Here is a 23,995-nt window from a genome sequence, read left to right on the forward strand (position 1 = left end):
ATATTCCCCCGACCTCCGCGGGCGGAATATATAATATCTTCCCGGATCTCACTGGCCTCCCCACAATAATCCTTGGCACAACTCGCTGCCACCAACCGATTTACGGTAACTATTAGCCGAACACACAGACGTGGGATTCAAGATCGAGATAACAGAACAGCCCAAGATTAATTATATAATTTAATCGCCTAAAGCACACTAGAAACTACAATATATACAATAGGGAATCTACAGAATATACAGTTATGTCAGAGTACAGTTACAGATAAAGCATGGTTTACAACAGGTATGCAATTCAATCAGTTACCTTGTGCGTCTGGCCACAGGGGGGCGCTGTAGACCAGGTTTCCAGGAACTCTCTCACAGGTCTGTCCCAACCAGGCCCCCGAGCAGAAGAACGCTGGAAAATGGCCGAAGTAGGGTTATCAACCTGGGCAAATCCAGGTCTCCTCCTACCTTAGTGACCTCACAGGGAAGCACTGCCACTCCCCCTGCATGGATCAGAATTATCCAGAAAAGGGGATTTTGGCCATAACTTTGCCTGGGAGCGTCGTAGGCGGACGCCAATGCTCTCATTGTGACAGTTATGAATTTAGCTGCAGAACGAGGGGACTCATGACCTGTCTACGAGTTCCCATATGGCTGATATCACGTTTGGTGTGTTTCCCAATGTCCTACTTCCATAAAAAGGGTGTGCCAGCATCGTCCACATGCGGAGACACCATTGTTATGGTTGCCATATTTATCGGAGATATGGCTTGCGAGATATGAACCATTTTTTACTGGAGTCGTTCTGTCTGGCTATTTCCATAGCCTTGCTAACTAGCTAGCAGCTCCTACTACAGGGTGACGGCAGGGAGTCATCCTGTATCCATTGTCCTAAAGCCACCTAATTTCCATATCACAGGACATGGCCATGGATTTGTTGCTAAACCAGTTGTGTGAAGGGAAGGGGGTAGTGACACCAGGAGAGGGCTTCCTGACATGACTTGAATGTCATGATTTATCGTCATATCTCCGGATTTACCTCACACTCACCACCTCCTGTCGTCTTCAACTCAAAAATATTTCCAGAATCCGTCCCTTCATCAATTCTCAATCTACAAAAATGCTAGTGCATGCTCTCATAATCTCCCGCCTCGACTACTGCAACATCCTCCTATGTGGTCTCCCTGCTAACACACTCGCCCCTCTCCAGTCCATCCTTAATGCTGCTGCCCGACTGATCCACCTCTCGCCTCACTACCACCCCGCTTCTCCTCTCTGCATGTCCCTTCACTGGCTCCCAATCTTCCATCGTATCCAATTCAAACTACTAATACTGACTTACAAAGCCATCCACAAATTGTCTCCTCCATATATCTCTGAACTAATCTCTCGCTACACTCCAAAACGTAATCTCCGGTCCTCCCAAGATCTCCTTCTATCCTCCTCTCTCATTCGCTCCTCATGCAACCGTCTCCAAGACTTCTCCCGAACATCCCCAGTCTTCTGGAACTCACTGCCTCAACACGTCAGATTATCTACTACACTTGCAAACTTCAAACGGAACCTAAAGACTCATCTGTTCAGAAATGCCTATAACCTTGAATGACCTCACTGCCCCACCACCGTGCGGAGCTGCCGCCCCACCACCGTGCGGAGCTGCCGCCCCACCACCGTGCGGAGCTGCCGCCCCACCACCGTGCGGAGCTGCCGTCCCACCACCGTGCGGAGCTGCCGCCCCACCACCGTGCGGAGCTGCCGTCCCACCACCGTGCGGAGCTGCCGCCCCACCACCGTGCGGAGCTGCCGCCCCACCTACACCCCACCTACTGTCTCCTCCCCATAATCCTATAGAATGTAAGCCCGCAAGGGCAGGGCCCTCTTCCCTCTGTACTAGTCTGTCTACTGTAACTTGTACATGTATTTTGTATGTAACCCCCTTCTCATGTACAGCACCATGGAATCAATGGTGCTCTATAAATAAATAATAATAATAATAATAATGGTTACCAGCGTAACTCAGCTCCACTCCTCCCCCTCGCCTTCCGCCCTCTGCATGTATATACTGAACACACGTACACACGCACGCACGCACAGTCACCTGTCCACAGCCATGTAGTCCCTGACACTGATGTCCTCAGCGCCATGGGCCCACCCAGCTCCACACCCCCCCCGCAGTCCGCCCACCGCATGTATACACTGAACACACACCCCGGCACTACTGCACCCATGATACACACACACACACACACACACACACACACCCTGCACTACCGCTCCCATCATCCCCGCACACACGCAGGCACTACCGCTCCCATCATCCTCGCACACACCCCAGCACTACTGTTCCCATCATCATCCCCACACACCCCCGGCACTTTACTGTTAGTACAATAAACCTCATTTCAATCCAGAAATATTACTCAGTCCATCAGTTATTAGATATATGAAACTGAAATAGCTGCTGCAAAAACCCAAATTGTTCTAAAGAAAAAAGGTTAACATTAATAGGGGTGCCCAAACTTTTTCATATGACTGTATTCCTATATATTATATAGAGTCATTACACACAGGGGATCTATTCCTATATATTATTTAGAGTCATTACACAGAGAGGGATCTATTTCAAGTGTTTATTTCTGTTAATGTTGATGATTATGGCTTACAGCCAATGAAAACCCAAAAGTCATTATCTCAGAAAATTAGAATATTATATAAGATCAACTGAAAAAATGTTAAACTCAGAAATGTTGGCTCCTACTGAAAAGTCTGGACAGTAAATGCCTCAATACTTGGTCGGGGATACTTTTGCATGAATTATTGCATCAGTGCGGCGTGGCATGGAGACGATCAATCTGTGGCACTGCTGAGCTGTTATGGAAGCCCAGGTTGCTTTGATAGCAGTCTTCAGCTCATCTGCATTGTTGGCTTTGGTGTCTCTCATAGGTTCTCTATGGGGTTTAGGTCAGGCGAGATTGCTGGCCAATCAAGCACAGTGATACTGTGGTTAGTAAACCAGGTATTGGTACTTTTGGCAGTGTGGACAGGTGCCAAGTCCTGCTGGAAAATGACATTTACATCTCCAAAAAGCTTGTCGGCAGAGGGAAGCATGAAGTGCTCTAAAATTTCCTGGTAGACGGCTGCACTGACTTTGGTCTTGATAAAACACAGTGGAGCTACACCAGCAGATGACATGGCTCCCCAAACCATCACTGATTGTGGAGACTTCACACTAGACCTCAGCAGCTTGGATTGTGGCCTCTCCACTCTTCCTCCAGACTCTGGGACCGCGATTTCCAAATGAAATTTTATTTTCATCTGAAAACATCACCTTGGAGCACTGAGAACAGTTCTTTTCTCCTTGGCCCAGGTAAGACACTTCTGGGGTTGTCTATAGGTCATGAGTGGCTTGTCACAAACCCCCAATATTCTTCTATGACCTTCTTTGGGGCACAATCTGTTTAATAAATGAAAAAAAAAAGAAATAAAAAGAAAAAATTAAAATAAAGCCGCTGCCAATCCAAATCTCTGTTACTGTCCTCATCAATAAAAAATAAAAATGTGTCCAATATAAAAAAAAAATTAGTACTGAAAATTGAACAAAATTTACAGTTGATTTCATCCGTCCTCTGTAGTTATAAAAAAAAAAAAGGGAAAGAACGGGCGGGCGCATATTTCACCCAAGAAATGACAGAATGAAAATAGTATAAACATTTCTGCCTCCACATATCGGGAAAAAAAACTAAAACTATAAAAGATATTTGAATATTTGAATGAGCAAACATTTTACAACTTCAAATAAGGGAAAGAAAATGTGTCTGGTCAACAACTGGTTAAACATGATGAGAAATGTATTCAATCACCCTCCTTTCCCCCAAAATTCAGACATAAAGAAATGTAAAAAAATCAAAAAGTAAATGTCCCCGCTATGCCCAAAAAGTCCAATCTATAAAAGATGTAATATTAGCGCCGTAAAGAAAAGAAATATAAAAATACTTAAAAAAACAACAAAAAACAATAAAAAGTTATAAGAATGTTACATAAAGTGCTACAGGTAAAAAAATCTTCTAGAAAATGACGACATACAGTAATCTTTTTTTGATGTGTTTTTTTTTTCCTGAACCAGCAATCTAATATATAAAGATGAGTGTATGTATGTGTGTGCATCCGCTAAAGGAATTCACACTGGGAAAGGGATAAACAGGGAAAGAGACAGGGAAAGACACAGGCAGACAGGGAAAGAGACAGAGACAGGGAAAGAGACAGAGACAGACAGGGAAAGAGACAGACAGGGAAAGAGACAGAGAGAGGGAAAGAGACAGAGAGAGACAAACAGACAGGGAAAGAGACAGGGAAAGAGACAGACACATAGACAGGGAAAGAGACAGAGAGAGGGAAAGAGACAGAGAGAGACAAACAGACAGGGAAAGAGACAGGGAAAGAGACAGACACATAGACAGAGATAGGGAAAGACACAGAGACAGGGAAAGACACAGAGAGACAGAGACAGGGAAAGAGAGGGACAGGGAAAGAGACAGGGAAAGAGACAGACAGTGAAAGAGACAGAGACAGGGAAAGAGACAGACACAGAGACTGACCGGGAAAGAGACAGACAGAGACAGACAAACAGACAGGAAAAGAGACAGAGAGAGAAAAACAGACAAGGAAAGAGACAGAGACAGGGAAAGAGAGAGACAGGGAAAGAGACAGAGACAGACACAGAGACAGAGAGAGACAAACAGACAGGGAAAGAGACCGAGATAGGGAAAGACACAGAGACAGGAAAAGACAGAGAGACAGAGACAGGGAAAGAGACAGGGAAAGAGACAGACAGGGAAAGAGACAGAGACAGGGAAAGAGACAGACAGACACAGAGACTGACCGGGAAAGAGACAGACAGAGAAAGACAAACAGACAGGGAAAGAGACAGACACAGAGACAGAGAGAGACAAACAGACAGGGAAAGAGAGAGACAGGGAAAGAGACAGGGAAAGAGACAGACACAGACAGGGAAAGAGACAGAGACACGGAAAGAGACAGAGACAAAGAGACAGGGAAAGAGACAGGAAAAAAGACAGAGAAAGAGACACAGACAAAGAGACAGGGAAAGAGACAGGAAAAAAGACAGAGAAAGAGACACAGAGACAGGGAAAGAGAGAGACAGGGAAAGAGACAGGGAAAGAGAGAGACAGGGAAAGAGACAGGGAAAGAGACAGACACATAGACAGGGAAAGAGACAGAGACAGGGAAAGAGACAGAGACAAAGAGACAGGGAAAGAGACAGGAAAAAAGACAGAGAAAGAGACACAGACAAAGAGACAGGGAAAGAGACAGGAAAAAAGACAGAGAAAGAGACACAGAGACAGGGAAAGAGATAGAGAGACAATGAGACAGTTACTATCCCGGGCAATGCCGGGTGCTACAGCTAGTGCACTGCATATATACATATAAAAACAATTAAATAGATAAATTAACACAAGTTTGGTAGCATAACCATACCACCGCAGACAATCATATAGGCAAGTCATTTATACCGAGCAATAAATGCTAAAAAAATTCGCCCTCCCCCCCGCAAAAAAGGAGCGAACTCCACCCCCCCAAAAAAAAAAATATAGCTAGGAAAACAAAACAAAAGCGTGAAAGCAGAAAAGTTAGGTAGAAAAGGAGGAGGAAAAACAAAGCCAAAGAGGAAAAAAAGAAAAGCGCTAAATAAGAAAGAGGAGGAACAGAAGAGCAGGGCAAAACAAAAAAGGCTACAGAGGAAAAAAGAAAAACACACAAAAAAAGAAAAGTGCAAAAAAAACGAAGTTAAAGAGGAGGGGTAAAAAAAGTGCAAAAAAGCAAAAAAAAAAACAAAAGAGAAGGAATAAAAGAAAAGCACAAAAAAAGTAAAAGAGGAAAAAAGGAAAGCGCAAAAACAAAAAAGCTAAAGAGGAGGGGAAACAAACGTGAAAAAAGAGAAAGAAAAGGAAAGAAGAAAAGCACAAAAATGAAAAAAACAATTGCTATAAAAAGAAGAAAAAAACAAAAAAGTAGCTGGTAGGGGTTAAATTTTATTAATTTTTCTGCAATATAAATTATTCATGATCTCCGCCCACTTCCTCTGACCGCCGCACATAGCCACGCCCACTGTAGAAAGCGGCTTCCTCTTTCTACTTTCTGAAGCCCCACCCATCCATGCATGTTTTACATGACCACGCCCTCGCCGGTATACGTTGCCGCCCTTTTTCCCATGGCTCTGTCTCTTATTCCACAGCTCGCTGTATTTCTCTTCTACAGAGTGCTTTGCATAGCCACGCCCAGCTCCGCTGTTACGACACGCCTTTTCCCCGCCCACTATTTGTCGGCAGGGAGGCGGTCACGTGACGCTGGTGACGCAGCTGTCTGCAGCGACGTGGAGCGATGGCGGCTCCATCCCAGTGACAGGAGAGGCTGCGTGTGAGGTGCAGACCCCGAGGTGAGAGGTGAGGGGCCGGCACGCGGGCTGCTCCCCCACAGTGGGGGGCTGCTCCTTCAAAGTGGGGGGGCTGGGGCTTTACCCAATGGAGACCTGTGTATTGCTGATGTCGGTATCATCATGTACTGTGCCCTTAGCTTGGCTTGGAAACAGTCAGTAAGTAGGAGCTTTTACTGACAGGTCCCAGAAATGGTTGCAGTGGTGGAGTCCCTGAGATGCGGGGGGTAGTAGTGGATATTGTGGTGGTCCCTGAGTGACTGGGACCCCGGCTTACCCAGGGTCAGAGGTCAGCGCCCCCACTACTGGTTTCCCGGTGTCCGTTCACATTGGGTATACCGCAACTATACTCCTGTGCCTCGCGAATCTGCAACTACAACTCCCAGCATGCTGACTGTTGGGGGATGCTGGGACTTGTAGTGTCACCACAGCTAGAGGTCTGATTGGTGACATTTTTTGCTCATCAGTGTCTGACTGACAGTGTCAAGATCCGGAGCCGAGGGTCCACGGGGCTCCACGGTGCAATTGCAGGGTGCCAGTGTGTTGCCATGGCAGCCAGGGGCTCTCACAAGGCCTCAGTTGTCGCCCACCCCGCGTTCTCCAGTCGTCTTCGCCGTCGTCCCTGCACCCTCCCCATCCTCATGCCCTCCCGCCACGACCCCTCATTCTCCAATTGCCGACCCCGCGTTCTCCGGTAGCCGACCCCGCGTTCTCCGGTAGCCGACCCCGCGTTCTCCGGTAGCCGACCCCGCGTTCTCCGGTTGCCTCCCTGTCCTCTCCCCCTCCTCACGCCGCCCTGCCGCCGACCCTGCGTTCTCCCGCCGCCGACCCTGCGTTCTCCCGCCGCCGACCCTGCGTTCTCCCGCCGCCGACCCTGCGTTCTCCCGCCGCCGACCCTGCGTTCTCCCGCCGCCGACCCTGCGTTCTCCCGCCGCCGACCCTGCGTTCTCCGGTTGCCTCCATGTCCTCTCCCCCTCCTCATGCCCCCCTGCCGCCGACCCTGCATTCTCCCGCTGCCGACCCTGCGTTCTCCGGTTGCCGACCCCGCGTTCTCCGGTCACCTCCCTGTCCCCTCCTCCTCATCACGCCCCCCGCCGCCGCCCCTGCGTTCTCCGGTTGCCGACCCCGCCGTTCTCTGGTCACCGCGTTGTCCCCGTCCCCTACCCCTCCTCACGCCGCCCTTGCGTTCTCCCGCCGCTGACCTTGCGTTCTCCAGTTGCCGACCCTGCGTTTTCCGGTTGCCGACCCCACGTTCTCCGGTCACCGCACCGTCCCCTCCCCCTCCTCACGCCCTCCCGCCGCCGACCCTGCGTTCTCCGGTTGCCGACCCTGCGTTCTCCGGTTGCCGACCCTGCGTTCTCCGGTTGCCGACCCTCAGGGGGAAGAAAATAAAAAATACACAAAGTCTGAATCGCCCGTCCCCCTTATCCCATTTTAAAGATAAACCTATTTGTTATCACCGCACACAGCAGCTCAGTCTGTCAAATATAAAATTACAGTAAATAAAAAGAACAAAAGGAAAACACCAGAAGTGCCATTTTAGTCTCCCCTAAAGGAAAAAAAAAAAATTACAATAAAAGACGATGAAAACATCATGGATAGCCTGAAATGGTGACAATAAAGATGTCAGCTCCACACGCAAAAAACAAAACGGCAAAATGAGAGTTTCAGGATTCAGAAAACGGCAAAAAACAATACAAAAAAGTTCAGATATTTTTAATATTATTATTAATAATAATAATAATAATAATGTAAAAAAATACCTTCACAAATGTGCTATCGCCATAATCCTACTGACCCGGAGATGCCAGTTGCCAACATATTTAATAGTTTCATTCACCAAAAAAGCAGTGGTTGCGTTTTTGCACTTTCTCATTGACTTCTACGGTGAAAAAAAAAAACGCTGCAGATTTAAAAAAAAAAAAAAAAAAAACAAACACAAAAAACACATTTTTTCATGTCAGGAAAAAAAAGCGAGTGCAGGAGATTTCTGAGATCTCACAGCTTTTGTTGCTACTGTAAAAAGCAGCTTTTAGTTTGCATAAAAACAGAAGCAGCAGGAAAAAACCCCACAAAAGAAACCCCCAAAATGCTGGAAAAATGCATTGCGTGAACACGGCTTAAAACTTGCTAATATACTTTTTTGGTTTGGGCTCATCACCATTTTCATGATCTCTTCTTGCTTGCATTAGGTTTTCAGCTTATTGGATGTGAATACTGGGCACAGCTAAGGGTTTGCTACAATTGTGTTTTGTCTATACATACAGTACGACCAAACGTTTGGACACACCTTCTCATTCAAAGAGTTTTCTTTATTTTCAAGACTCTGAAAATTGTAGATTCACATTGAAGGCATCAAAACTATGAATTAACACATATAGAATGAAATACTTAACAAAGTGTGAAACAACTGAAAATATGTCTTATATTCTAGGTTCTTCACAGTAGCCACCTTTTGCTTTGATTACTGCTTTGCACACTCTTGGCATTCTCTTGATGAGCTTCAAGAGGTAGTCACCGGAAATGGTTTTCCAACAGTCTTGAAGGAGTTCCCAGAGATGCTTAGCACTTGTTGGCCCTTTTGCCTTCACTCTGCGGTCCAGCTCACCCCAAACCATCTCGATTGGGTTCAGGTCTGGTGACTGTGGAGGCCAGGTCATCTGGCGTAGCACCCCATCACTCTCCTACTTAGTCAAATAGCCCTTACACAGTCTGGAGGTGTGTTTGGGGTCATTGTCCTGTTGAAAAATAAATAATGGTCCAACTAAATGCAAACCTGATGGAATAGCACGCCGCTGCAAGATGCTGTGGTAGCCATGCTGGTTCTGTATGCCTTCAATTTTGAATAAATCCCCAACAGTGTCACCAGCAAAGCCCCCCCACACCATCACACCTCCTCCTCCATGCTTCACTGTGGGAACCAGCCATGTAGAGTCCATCCGTTCACCTTTTCTACAAAGACACGGTGGTTGGATCCAAAAATCTCAAATTTGGACTCATCAGACCAAAGCACAGATTTCCACTGGTCTAATGTCCATTCCTTGTGTTCTTTAGCCCAAACAAGTCTCTTCTGCTTGTTGCCTGTCCTTAGCAGTGGTTTCCTAGCAGCAATTTTACCATGAAGGCTGCTGCACAAAGTCTCCTCTTAACGGTTGTTCTAGAGATGAGAAGGTGTGTCCAAACTTTTGGTCTGTACTGTAAATAAATTAAATGTATAAACAAACAGTTGCCTGTGCCGTTTGCTACAATGTATCAGCCGGGAGTCCAGAATGTTTAGCTGAGGATTGTGAAGACTGGATACAATTGTAGCAAAGACTCAGCCGTGAGAAGTACAGTAGTGGGGTCTGGACAGGTTTCCGGCGTCTAAGGGTACGTGCCCATGATCAGGGTTACAGCATTTTGGATGTAGCGTGTTTCAACTGCGTCCAAAACGCTGCGTTGTACAGTACAAGCACAGTGGATGGGATTTCTAGGAATCCCATGCCCACTGTGTGAGTACTTCCCGTAGCGGTATGTAAATTCTTTGCTGAGGAGATGCGAGTGTTCTCCACAGGGAGAACACAGTGAGAGACTGCAACTGAGAAGGAAAAAAAGTGATCCAGCTCAACTGGGGCAAAGTCCGGCATGCAAGGATAACACTCTGGCAGTGCAAGGGTCCAATAGAAGAAAGAAAAATCCAGCTTCCGGAGTAGTAGTAAAACTGATGCAAAATTTTATTAAAGGACGTAAAAATTAATATGATGACAAAAATAGGGAGCCCATATCTGGCGTAAGGCTACGCGTTTCGAACGCTGCCTGCGTTCTTTGTCAGGCTTGACAAAGAACGCAGGCAGCGTTCGAAAAGCGTAGCCTTACGCCGCATATGGGCTCCCTATTTTTGTCATCATATTAATTTTTACGTCCTTTAATAAAATTTTGCATCAGTTTTACTACTACTCCGGAAGCTGGATTTTTCTTTCTTCTATAGAGACTGCAACTGCCTGAGCCCGGATCCTGGGCACGAGCATCTGCGGTCTCCTGCGGAGGAGACGTGCGGCCCCACAGATCAGGACCCAACCGATCCAGCACGCAGTGGATCCTGATTGTGTTCACATACCCTAAGGCTATGTCAGCACGCTGCAGTTTTGTGTCCGCCACAAAAACACATCCTGTGGCCCAGAAACCCATCCAAAAACGCATGCGTTTTCCACGCATTTTCAGATCATGTGTTTTTGATGCGTTTTTTGTTTATCACCAATGGGCCAAAACCAGTTCACCCTTTGGGGACCAGAATCAGGCGCTGAAAAATAGTCATAGAGGGTATAGGGGTATTGGAGCAAGCGTGTTCTACTTAGGCCTAAGCCACACGGCGAGAAAATCAGTGCGAGTGGAGTGCGATAAAACAATTCTAGCCTGTGTGTCAGCACACATGGGCGATTATTTTCTCAGCCCTAATCGGACCGAGAAAACAATCGCAGCATGCTGCGATTGTAAGCTGAGACTCTTTCTCTCGCACCCATTCAAGTGAATGGGGCGAGAGAAAAATCGCACTGCACTCGCGGTACACCGGTGTACTGCTAGTGCAGTGCGAGAATGGCAATAGCCGACTACGCAGGAGAGAGGGAGAGAAATCCCTCCCTCCCCTCCTGAGTGCCAGCCCGCCCCCCGCAGCTGAGGTCTGCTCGCACGAACGGACCTCAGTTGCAAGGACACACGCATGACACTCGGCTCTGCTGTACTGCCAGCACGAGCCGAGTCTCATGCAAGGGGATCGCAGTAGTCCCCGTGTGGCCCCAGCCTTACAGAGTCTCCGGCGCAGGTGTATCTGCTTCCACGGCCTCTCATTCTACTTCCCGGGCTGCTCATTAGTCTCATGCATATTCATTGCTTTCCCCGCCCACCGGCGTTTGTGATTGGTTGCAGTCAGACTGCGCCCCCCACCCTGAGTGACTGCATGTCTGACTGCTTTCAATCACAGACCCGGTCTGCAGGTCAATCATAGCACAAAAATAAATAAAAACTGGTATAGGGTCCCCCCATATTATGATAACCAGCACAGATAAAGCATACGGCCACAGGGTGCAGCCCCCAGCTGTGCGCTTATCTTGGCTGAAGACTGAGAAAATAAGAGATTTTAAAAATGAACATCACTGACCCAACAATGATGACACTCTGAAGAAATAACAGTAAATGAAAGTGACTCCTAATCATTGAATATCACAAAATGAATAAAAGGTATTGAATAAATACACAAACAAGTAATTAGAAAAGACACAAACTGGGAGATCTGATAATGTTTAGAAATTGATTCACTTCCTAAATTATCCGTCAAAATCTCCAGTCAGGTCAGTATTTCTAGGGGCGGCACGGTGGCTCAGTGGTTAGCACTGCAGCCTTGTGGTGGCTCAGTGGTTAGCACTGCAGTCTTGCAGCGCTGGGGTCCTGGGTTCAAATCCCACAAAGGACAACATCTGCAAGGAGTTTGTATGTTCTCCCCGTGTTTGCGTGGGTTTCCTCCGGGGTCTCCGGTTTCCTCCCACACTCCAAAGACATACAGATAGGGACTCTAGATTGTGAGCCCCAATGGGGACAGTGTTGCCAATGTATGTAAAGCGCTGTGGAGTTTATATAAATAAATACAATTATTATTAATTATTATTATTATATCTAAAAATATAAACAACATGATCTCCCTCGAGGTGATTGAGTCACCTGTTAATGAAAATGAATATTCCCCCTTCCCACACCCACCATTCTCTGCCGGTGTTGTTGATTGGAACGTGTGTTAATTGCAAATGAATATTCACCCCCTGCCCGTCTTTCTGTGCCGGTATAAGTGATTCAGTCAATCCACAGTATTATTTTTCGAGTATTGCAGCACAATAATTGCACTGGTCGGCGGCTCTCCTGACCTGAACATGTCAGCATTTATTTCTATGCAGATGGCACGCTCCGGTCAGAAGAGCCTCCGGCCAGTGTGAGTATTGTGGTGCGATCCTAGGGCGGTAATGACTGAATCACTGACGCCAGCACAGAGGGGTGGGCGGGAATATGGGCAGGGGAAGGGGGTGAATATTGATTTGCAAATAACACATGTTCCAATCACTGATGCTAGCACATAGGGATGGGTGAGGGAGTGGGTGAATATTCATTTTCCATTAACTAGCCGGCATGTGACTATAAACTTCCTTGGCTTACAGCAACACAACAGGGCAACATACACAAAAGTTCCACATCTTCAAGACACTATTCACGTGTGATAAGCAAACGCCAAAAAGGTTGAAAATCCTGGTAGGGCTTATTTTTCCGTCGCCACAACAGCACCACCAAAGTAGTGGCGCTGTCGCAGTTCTGAAAGAAACCATTACCGGTAAGTAATCATGATTTTTCCCGTTGTCACGACAGTGCCACTACTTTGGTTGCGCTGTTGTGGCTCTGGAAAAAACCATTACCGGTAAGTAATCATGATTTTTTCCGTCGCCACGACCGTGCCACTACTTTGGTTGCGCTGTCGTGGCTTTGGAAAAAAACATTACCGGTAAGTAATCATGATTTTTCCCATCGCCACGACCGTGCCACTACTTTGGTTGCGCTGTTGTGGCTCTGGAAAAAAACATTACCGGTAAGTAATCGTGATTTTTTTTGGGGGTGGGACTTTCCCTATATCTTTTTCGGGGGAAAACAGTAGTAGACAAGATTTTACAACGTTGCACGTTTTTTTTTGTTTGCAAAGAGGGAGCTACTTTTAAGAAAAAATGAAAGTTTCGATGTGTTGTAGTCACGGCTTAGTAGTCTTGATTGGTGCCGACCTGGATTCTGGGGCCCACACTAATGACTCATGAAAAAGCAGAAGCTTTCATAGCAGTGAGGAAGGCACAGAGGCCATCAGCCAGGCGGCAGGAGGTGGCATTGGGCAAGGAATAGAGCTGGAGTGACTGATGCTTCAGATCTGCCATAGCTCTTCTGCATCATTTATATTGATGCTGATTTCTCAGTAATAAAGGACCGGCCATGTAAAGGTATTACTGGACTTGTCTCTGAAAGAGCTACATGCTCATATAAAGCGTTTGGGGGTGAAATCCAGCGGACAGATTCTCTTTAAAGGGGTTGTCCGGTCTAAATCCACAAGTCTACAGTCACTCTCTGTCACTCTATGTGACTGCAGACTTGTAAATCCTCACATTGTATGCACTGCATGCTGTGAGGATTCTACGGTGTCCGAGCTGGGAATGGCGGTCACATGGCTACGAGTATGTGATATACAGACTCCCACCAGAATCCAACTACATGGACGCAGCCTTGCTTAATGCAAGTGTATGGCACGAGATAGATTCTGTCCTCTACTCGCTGCCACATGATCACTGCTCCCAGCTCTGACACCAGTGAATCCTGACAGTGCACAGTGTGCGCAATGTGAAGAGTTCCAAGTCTGCAGTCACATAGAGTGACACAGAGGGGACTGCAGACTTGTGGATTAAGACCGGAGAACCTGTTTTTGGAGTCGTGTGCTCCTGATTAACAGCCCAGCAGCATGGTTGCACCACTGACACTAGCTGTTATCTCCCAGGCTGCCAGCAAGGGAAGCTTTGTCTCCGCAGCATCGAGAGAGCACAGGGAAGCTGAAGTCGCTTGCTCCATTGATTCCTGCGGGCTTCAGGGCAGCACTTACAAACTCTATAGCAAAGAGCTTGTAAACACTGTGCTCCCTGCTCATAGAACTGACCACTTCTGATAGACTGTGTAGTGGTGGCCGGTAACCTGAGCATCAAGCAGTAAACACTAAAAATACAATAACTTTAGTTAAAAAGAGTTATAACGGCACTAATCTGTAGAGCTTTACTGCCGAGTGAACATTGTAACACTAAAGCCCAAAAATCAGAAAAATGTACGGTATGTTTATTTTTTTCTACAAACTTCATCCATCACAGAATTATTTTTAATTTTTTTTCCCCATTTTCCAGCACATTACATGAATAAATGGATGGTGCCATTCAAAACTAGATCTCGTCCCCACAAAAGTCCTCGTATGGCTGGTACCAAAAGAATAAAAAGTTATAGGAAGGCGAGGTAGAAGAATATAAAAAAAATAGCTGCAACTTCAAGGGGGGCTTAACCCTCGGATGGGATTAATGTGCCTGACAGGCTTTTACTTTCGTTTCTCCCTCCTCACCAGATTTTCAGGAAATCCCCTCTCTCCAGGTAGTCTCCTGGCTCTAGCTGCTGTGTGAAACCTGATACCAACTGCAGAGCTTCAGGAGGGCAGATATACCTGTGCTGGCTTCTCAGGCTCATTGTTCCCAAACACATCACACTTTATAAGGTTGCTCTTGCTCTTTGCTCTGCAAATGTGTTTTTTTCTGGGGATACTTCAGGATCTAATTCTGAATAATTATGTGTGTAATATTATTTTAGGTGCCTTGATATTATGTTTTTTTGCCAAATTTTTCTCTCTTTAATAACCGTTATGTGTTCGAACTGGGGGCTATTTGGTGGGAGTTTTGAAATGTGTATATTTCAGAGTTATTACTTTTATGTTGAGTAAATGGGTTTGTTTTGCACCTGATAATGTGTAGTCTCTTTTATTGCATCCCTATGAAGGTCACTGATCACTTTTAGAGCACTGAAATTGCAAAAATTAGATATCATAGGTATTTTTCTAGCCTGCGCCTGACAGGCACATTATTCCCAAACTCTGTATTAAAGATATTGTTCCCACCAGAGGGTTAAAGGGAATCTGTCACCAGGTTTTTGCCACCTAATCTTAGAGCAGCGTCACGTAGGGGCAGAGATCCTGATTCCAGTGATGTCACTTACTGGATGCTTAGTGTAGTGTTGATGATATCACTGATTAATCAGCAGTAGATTATCATTACAGGACTACTTGGTGTGCTGCAGGTAGTCTATCATATGTTGAGCTCTGTATAGCTGCTAGATCTGCAGCAGAGAAAATATTGATCTTATCAAAATGACAACAAACAGCTCAGTAAATGACACATCGCTGGAATCAGGGTCTCTGTCTCTACATTATGCTGCTTTCAGTTGGAGGAGCAAAAACCTGGTAATTAGCTTATATAAAGAAGAAAGCAGTGTGCGGGCTTTTCCTGATGGTGCAGGATGGGATTATCTCCCACTAAATATAATGCAGTAGAGTTGCATAGTTGGGGCTTATTCGCACATCTGTCTTTCACATACGTGTGCTATGTGTTTTTCACGGATAACACTGGTGCCTAGTGTAAATGTCTGGGATTTTTTTGCAAATCGAGTGGTCTGTGCAAAATAATGTCAGATGTTGACCTGAATGGCAGATCAAATTTGACAATGAAAGTGTATGGGTCTGTGAAAATTGGACAGCACTTGGATGTCATCCGAGTGCTGTCTGTTTTTTCACAGACTGATAAATGGGAGAATGTAGAGAAACTTTTTTTTTTTCTCTTTTCTAACAGTGAAAATCTAATGGCGCTTTGTCTGTGCTCCTGATGGTGCTTTGTTTGTGCTCCTGATGGTGCTTTGTTTGTGCTCCCGATGGCGCTTTGTTTGTGCTCCCGATGGCGCTTTGTTCTCTGTCGCTTTGTTGGTGCTCTAATGGTGCTCTGACAGTGCCCTGCTGGCATTTCTCTGATTCTCTGATAAAAATCACTGATGAAATTTGGTCTGAGAAACTTACTGATGTGTGCATGAGTCCTAAATGTGACCAGTAGATATGTCCAAGCACCCGACATCCAGCATTGTGCACATTGCTTGCTGACCCTCATATATTATTAGTGAAAATTTTTTTTCCAATTGGGTTTAGTGGTTCTCTAGATAGAATCGTTAATCATTATTTAATCAGTGGGCCCCGACACCCGTCACACCTCTGATCAGCTGCTATTGGCTCTTGCTGCAGCCGGATGTAAATTATATATAGAGCCCATTGAAGTGAATAAGATCCGAGCTACAGAGCTGTGGTGTCCTGACTCCGTACACCGGTAGCTGCTGATCAGTGGGGCTATCCTGAGGATAGGACGGCTCTATTAATAATATTGGAGCACTTGGCTTATTCAGCCTCAGTGTATCATAGTGTATAGCAGAGTGCAGCATGAGTTAGCAGAGAATCTGTCAGTGAGCACCTCCTGTCGCTCTGGTCATTACAAATTAGAAACTGTTGGTGAACCCACTAATTATAGCCCTGTTCTTGGGATCTTGAGGTTACCCACTGGTGGGATATCCCCTTCTTCCCCTGTGATCTGTGCACATGATGTGGATATGAGGATTTTTGCTGAGGGTTTGATTCAGATTCTGCTGCTGATTTGTGGATTTTAACTGCACAAGGTACGTCTGTAATGGTGCCCACACACGTTTTGTGCCAGTCTGTGCCTCCCTATAGGCAGAGCAGAGATATGGGGCCCTGTCTGTGGGTAGTCGCTGCCGTTTGCCCTCTTATAAGGACACTTGTGCCCTCGGCGGTTCCTATCCTCTGTGTAGTCTGCGCTCACACCTCCGCAGGATTTTTCCTCCTGTTTTCTGGGTCACCTCTCTGGCCGGATCGTCACCCTGGTGGAATCCTGATATTCCCGTCCTTCATACCTGACACTGCCGTTGTGACAACATTTAATTAGCAGGGAGTTGTCAGGGACAAGCCGGCTGTTTCGCTGTCATCTGGGTGTATAGTGTGACTAGTGACAGGGAAGTGATGACGACGGTTTCCATTACCATCTGTCAGAACTCCATGTGCCTTCTAACCTTAACATGAACGACCACTTTATAGGGTGGCACGGTGGCTCAGTGGTTAGCACTGCAGTCTTGCAGCGCTGGGGTCCTGGGTTCAAGTCCCACCAAGGACACTATCTGCAAGGAGTTTGTATGTTCTCCCCGTGTTTGCGTGGGTTTCTTCCAGGGCACTCCGGTTTCCTCCCACACTCCAAAGACCTACAGATAGGGACTCTAGATTGTAAGCCCCAATGGGGACAGTGTTGCCAATGTATGTAAAGCGCTGTGGAATTAATAGCGCTATATAAATGAATAAAATTATTATTATTATTTACTTCTCTATTTTGCTGTAGTGGTCTAATTTCCCCAAATCCCTGCAGAGTTGCCGCCGTCTGATAAAATAATGCCGCCTGCTGATCCTCGTGGAACATTGACGTGTATTGGATCATTATGTTGGGAGCTCCCCCTAGTGGTGACTGCAGGCAGAAAGGAATTAAGACATTCTTGGCTATCGTCACTTTTTCTGTTTTTTTCTTTTTTTTCTTTCTTTTAACCCCCTTATATCCACTAGCATTTTAAACACTATTTCTTATTTATTGCCAATTATTTTATTTTTATGTTGATGTATTCCTATGAAAGCTTGTTTTATTTGTGGGATAAGTTATTTTTAATTAGTTTTGGCATATGTAAAATTTCTTTAAGAAATAACTTTTTTCCTCATTTTGGATTTTATAAACCTTTTAGTTTGCCCAACTCTTAAATCTCTACTACCTGATCCCCGAAACTATAACAATGGCCAGGGGAATGCAACTCTTTCATATATATTGATGCAGTCGTCTTCTGAAGTGCTGCCATAAAACGTTGGCACGTGAGAAATCCTTAATCGTCAGTTGTAAAAGCACTATATAGTGCAAAATAAACTTTCTAAATTTTCTTCACTCAATATTTGTGTATACTATTTTACTGTTGTAGAGTCTGCGCCGCTCTTACATAGTCGGCTGTTCTGCTGCATCTGACAGTTATGGCTGCATATTGCTCCTCTCTGCTTTACCACTTTGTGCAGATGGGGAAAGCATGCAAGCATCAGGTAGAGCTGATCATACCAACGGTAGTATATCAAAGTGTAGAAAGGGAGGAAAGAACACACAATACAGTGAGTCTGAGACCGCACAAGCCATGGTCAAGCATTGGAGGAGAGCCCCGGTGGCACTCACAGCAGGGGAGACATACAACTGCATGCATGCCATAAATCAGTACGACATAGAAAGGGAAATCTGTGCAGGAATCAGGGCTGTGGAGTCGGTAAGCCAAAACTGCGACTCAGACTCCTCAATTTTCCTTGCACCGACCATGGCTCCGACTCCCACAGATATTGCTTCTATTTAAAGGGAACCAAACATCAGGATTTTCCTATATAAGGTGCAGCCAGTGCAGTACTGGCACTATCAGGCACATTGTGTACATACCATCAGGGGGCAGCTCGGATGTGTAGGCTGTGAAATCCAACTTTATAAAGTTTGAAAATTCATCTTTTTGATTGACGTGTGCACCTCGCTGCTAATGTCCGGGCGGGTTATGCACATGATTCCCGCCTCCCGCCCCTCCCCCGCCTTTTCCTCCCTCCCTCTGGCTGTATGTAAATTTCTAATCTTCAGTTACGCGACGTCGGCGTTAGCGCCTGTGCATAGCGCTCATCTCCGGCGCCATGTTTCTGAAGCCCACAGTATTATTGTACATGAGAGGGAGGTGCATCTTGTTGTGACAGCGGGAGCGCGCACGGTCACAACAGGACTGGAGAACAGCCGATCTTACCCCGATTAGCTGCAGCAGACGTCTGCTACGATATAGTCTGCTGCAGCTAATCGGTAAAATCAGCTGTTCTCCAGTTTTGTTGTGACACCGCGCGCGCTCCCGCAGTCACAACAGATCTGAAGAAGCGAGGGCGCATGCACCGCCCTCTCATGTACAATAATACTGTGGGCTTCAGAAACACGGCACTGGAAATGAGCGCTATGCGCAGGCGCTAACTCTGACGCCGTGTAACAGAAGATTAGAAATTTACATACAGCCAAAGAGAGGGAGGAACAGGCGGCGGGGGGCGGGAATCCACGTGCATAACCCGCCCGGACATTAGCAGCGGAGGTGCACACGTCAATCAAAAAGACGATGAATTTTCAAACTTTATAAAGTTGGATTTCACAGCCTACACATCCGAGCTGCCCCCTGATGGTATGTACACAATGTGCCTGATAGTGCCAGTACTGCACTGGCTGCACCTTATATAGGAAAATGCTGATGTTTGGTTCCCTTTAAGTGAAAAATGTATTGTAGTACAATGTGAACATCAGACATTTAATCATTTTTATGATACCATACTCAAGATATTTAGATAGAACAAAATATATTTATTGGATACAACTTTAGAACACAAAAACTGTAATAAAGTGTAAATATGTAATACACTATGTAATATAGATTACATATATAAATAAACACTATGTAATAAACTATGTAAGTGGCAAAAAACAGTTTTCAACAACAACATAGTACATAACATTTGTGCAGTCTATGAATTTGTTGTAAGAAATAGAATTGCCTCCATCAGACCCTCCTTCGCAGATGACCTCAAATCTGACCTAATAATTTTAAGGCTAGAGAACAACCTCTCTACAGTAACTTGGGTTGGAGGCAAAGCCATAACCACATGGGCAACATCTCTAACAATTGCCGGGTATAAAGAAATTGCCTCATGCACAGTCAGTTTTGATGAACGGTTGAATTTTTCTATTTCTTTGAGAGCAAGTGAAAAACGTTGCTGAAATCTGGTCAATCTGCTGCTATAGGAGACGGAGGGAAATCTTTTCCTTGCGGCAATACTTTGCCTTCTCCATGTCATCCAAATACTTGTCAAAGGTAAACTCCTCATCTGATGAGGATGAAGATATGGCAGCAGTAGCACTGTCAGGCCCCAAGTCCTCTTGCGCCTGGCAGTCTTGTGGCCGCTCATTCCAAAGGCCCCGTCACACACAGAGATAAATCTTTGGCAGATCTGTGGTTGCAGGGAAATCATGGACATATTGTTCCATTTGTACACAGCCACAAACCTGGCACTGATTGTCCACAATTTCACTGCAACCACAGATCTGCCAAAGATTTATCTCTGTGTATGACAGGGCCTTAACTGATACCTCAGTCAGAGCTTCTTTTCCTTTAGTAAGCTGTTGATCATCAAGCAGTATATGATGACTTGGGTCCACATAAACAGCTGCCAGAAGATTTTTATTTTCCAATAGCAGTGTCTCTCTCCGTTTCATTGAAGCAGAAATGCCATCTGCAATTAAACTTCGTCTTTGGGACAGGCAAAATAGCAAGTTCTTCCACTCCTTTATGAAAATGCCAGGAGTTAAATCCTCAGCTTGTAATTTTTTAGTCACGGTAAATGGGTGATTAAGCAATTCCTTCAATTCAGCCACCTGTGTCCATTGACCTTCATTTAGGGTTACCTGAGGGTTCGCCATATCTATAAGAAATGGTTTTAGTTCAAGCAATCGCTCAATCATTAAATAAGTGCTGCCTCACCGAGTGGCTTGATTGACAATTGCCCCTTTCCCAGCATGTCGCTTCAAGATGGAATCAATTTTAGGGGTTGTGGCGGCAATAACCAATTTCCTCACTTTTCCAATTAGATTTCCAGCATGTCCTTCTTGCAGACTCTCTATATTGCCAGCTGCAGCGTGTGCACAACACCGCGCATGTGATGAATAGGAAAGTGTTTTGAAGGAGATTCAACAAGATCATCTAATCCTAAAGTATCATTTTGCTGTTCTGTTGTAATATCTGTTTGTTCCTCAGTTACATGAGCAGCGCTGTGGCTCCATCTCATACATACTGAATCCTAAATGTTCTTCTAGCTGTTGCTCATTACTCTCATTCATCAGTTTAAGGCTATGTGCGCACAGTGCGTTTTTCGCGGCGTTTTTGCGCGTTTTTCGGGTGCGTTTTTGGCCTTAAAACTGCAGGACTTTGCTTCCCCAGCAAAGTCTATGAGTTTTCATTTTTGCTGTCCGCACACATCTGTTTTTTTTACCTGCGTTTTTGAGTTAAAAAAAAAAAAATGGACATGTCAGTTCTTTCCTGCGTTTTTCTGCGTTTTCCCCCCATGCAATGTATTGGAAAAACGCAGCAAAACGCAGAGATCAAAAACGCAGCAAAAAACGCACCAAATCGCGGCAAAAACGCATGCGTTTTTTGATGCGTTTTTTCGACGCAGGTGCGTTTTTGTGCGTTTTTAGCGGCCAAAAACGCAGCGTAAAAAAGACGCAGTGTGCGAACCTAGCCTAATTCTTATCATGTTTGATGCATTGTCCGTTATTTTTCTAATCTGCTTTTGCTATTGAAAACATTATTTATGAGCGCAAAAACCTTTCATGGTTATGCGTTTTTTTAAATAGCTGAAAAACGTATCCTGCAAAAACGCTGTGTGTGAATGTAGCCTTAGATCAGGAATAGAACAGACATTTATAGGACATTTCATAACTTTCCCAAATTCCTATGACAAAATATTCCGCACACTCTGCATTGCACTACTGTCCCCAATTTATATTATATTTTAGGAGTCGTTCCATTTTATACCGACTCCACCAAAATGAGCTCCGACTCCGCAGCCCTAGCAGGAATGAAGCTGTGCCTATCCATGAGAGCTAGTGAAGGAAGCCGCACTGTGTCCTCCCATACCCCACGTTCAGCCTGTATTACTATAATGGGCTCATCCATATGAAAGAAGTCTAACGGCCAACTGCATATTGTGGTCATAAATTTAGATTACAACCGGGTATCGAGGCTTTGCCTTTGCCTACATGGGTGATTGAGTGTGCTTTATCGGAAGCAGAAGTAGGCAGTATGGCCATTGTATGCCCACTCCTGACAGCGGAGGAGTTCTGTGCTGGCATCCTGGGTAAACAGCAGGGGGCAGAGCGGAGCGGCCCGAGGTCACACATGGCAGCACTGGGTAACACGGCTGAGAAGTCTGCATCCTGGAACCTGATTCATTCAATGTCACACGGACACCGCAAATATTTACCTTACATCATTCCCCTGACGTGATTCCACAGGAGGAGATATAGCCACATTCAGGATGTGCCCCAACATTACTCCAGCTTCCTCCAGTATCCAGCACTGGCACACCCCACCTATAGGGGGCTCCAGAGTACACCCCTGACCACTGCTATAGGGGGCTCCAGATTACACCCCTGACCACTGCTATAGGGGGCTCCAGATTACACCCCTGACCACTGCTATAGGGGGCTCCAGATTACACCCCTGACCACTGCTATAGGGGGCTCCAGAGTACACCCCTGACCACTGCTATAGGGGGCTCCAGAGTACACCCCTGACCACTGCTATAGGGGGCTCCAGAGTACACCCCTGACCACTGCTATAGGGGGCTCCAGAGTACACCCCTGACCACTGCTATTAGGGGGCTCCAGAGTACACCTCTGACCACTGCTATAGGGGGCTCCAGAGTACACCTCTGACCACTGCTATAGGGGGCTCCAGAGTACACCCCTGACCACTGCTATAGGGGGCTCCAGAGTACACCCCCTGACCGATGCTATAGGGGGCTCCAGAGTACACCCCCTGACCGATGCTATAGGGGGCTCCAGACTACACCCCTGACCGATGCTATAGGGGGCTCCAGACTACACCCCTGACCGATGCTATAGGGGGCTCCAGACTACACCCCTGACCGATGCTATAGGGGGCTCCAGACTACACCCCTGACCGATGCTATAGGGGGCTCCAGACTACACCCCTGACCGATGCTATAGGGGGCTCCAGACTACACCCCTGACCGATGCTATAGGGGGCTCCAGACTACACCCCTGACCGATGCTATAGGGGGCTCCAGACTACACCCCTGACCGATGCTATAGGGGGCTCCAGACTACACCCCTGACCGATGCTATAGGGGGCTCCAGACTACACCCCTGACCGATGCTATAGGGGGCTCCAGACTACACCCCTGACCGATGCTATAGGGGGCTCCAGACTACACCCCTGACCGATGCTATAGGGGGCTCCAGACTACACCCTTGACCCATGCTATAGGGGGCTCCAGACTACACCCCTGACCCATGCTATAGGGGGCTCCAGACTACACCCCTGACCCATGCTATAGGGGGCTCCAGACTACACCCCTGACCCATGCTATAGGGGGCTCCAGACTACACCCCTGACCCATGCTATAGGGGGCTCCAGACTACACCCCTGACCCATGCTATAGGGGGCTCCAGACTACACCCCTGACCCATGCTATAGGGGGCTCCAGACTACACCCCTGACCCATGCTATAGGGGGCTCCAGACTACACCCCTGACCCATGCTATAGGGGGCTACAGACTACACCCCTGACCGATGCTTTAGGGGGCTTCAGAGTACACCCTTGACCGATGCTATAGGGGGCTCCAGAGTACATCCCTGATTGATGCTATAGGGGGCTCCAGAGTACACCCCTGACCGATGCTTTAGGGGACTTCAGAGTAAACCCCTGACCACTGCTATAGGGGGCTTGAGAATACACCCCTGACCGATGCTTTAGGGGGCTCCAGAGTACACCCCTGACCGATGCTTTAGGGGGCTCCAGAGTAAACCCCTGACCACTGCTATAGGGGGCTCGAGAATACACCCCTGACCGATGCTATAGGGGGCTCCAGAGTACACCCCTGACTGATGCTTTAGGGGGCTTCAGAGTACACCCCTGACCACTGCTATAGGGGACTCCAGACATCTAGACTGCTGTTATGCAGGGCTCCAGACTACACATGCAGACTGCTCTTCTAGGAGAAGGTCCACATTAGTGTTTTTGCTCGTTGCTATACAGTCCTTAAAATA

At 46.4% G+C, this 23,995-nt stretch overlaps 1 protein-coding gene across 3 annotated transcripts in view; it reads left to right on the top strand.

The window, feature by feature from the left end:
• The first annotated feature begins 6,345 nt into the window (after window positions 1-6,345).
• Window positions 6,346-23,995, top strand: part of DYM (dymeclin) — a 363,276-nt gene continuing 345,626 nt past the window's right edge. For 2 of the 3 annotated variants that reach the window (XM_075327226.1, XM_075327240.1), the window contains exon 1: window positions 6,346-6,442. The gene's annotated coding sequence lies outside the window, so the exon portion shown is untranslated. Of the gene's footprint in view, window positions 6,450-23,995 lie in introns of all 3 variants that reach the window. The other variant, XM_075327233.1, reaches the window with a different exon arrangement.

Source organism: Anomaloglossus baeobatrachus, chromosome 1, assembly GCF_048569485.1.
Source record: "Anomaloglossus baeobatrachus isolate aAnoBae1 chromosome 1, aAnoBae1.hap1, whole genome shotgun sequence".
NCBI lineage: Eukaryota > Metazoa > Chordata > Amphibia > Anura > Aromobatidae > Anomaloglossus > Anomaloglossus baeobatrachus.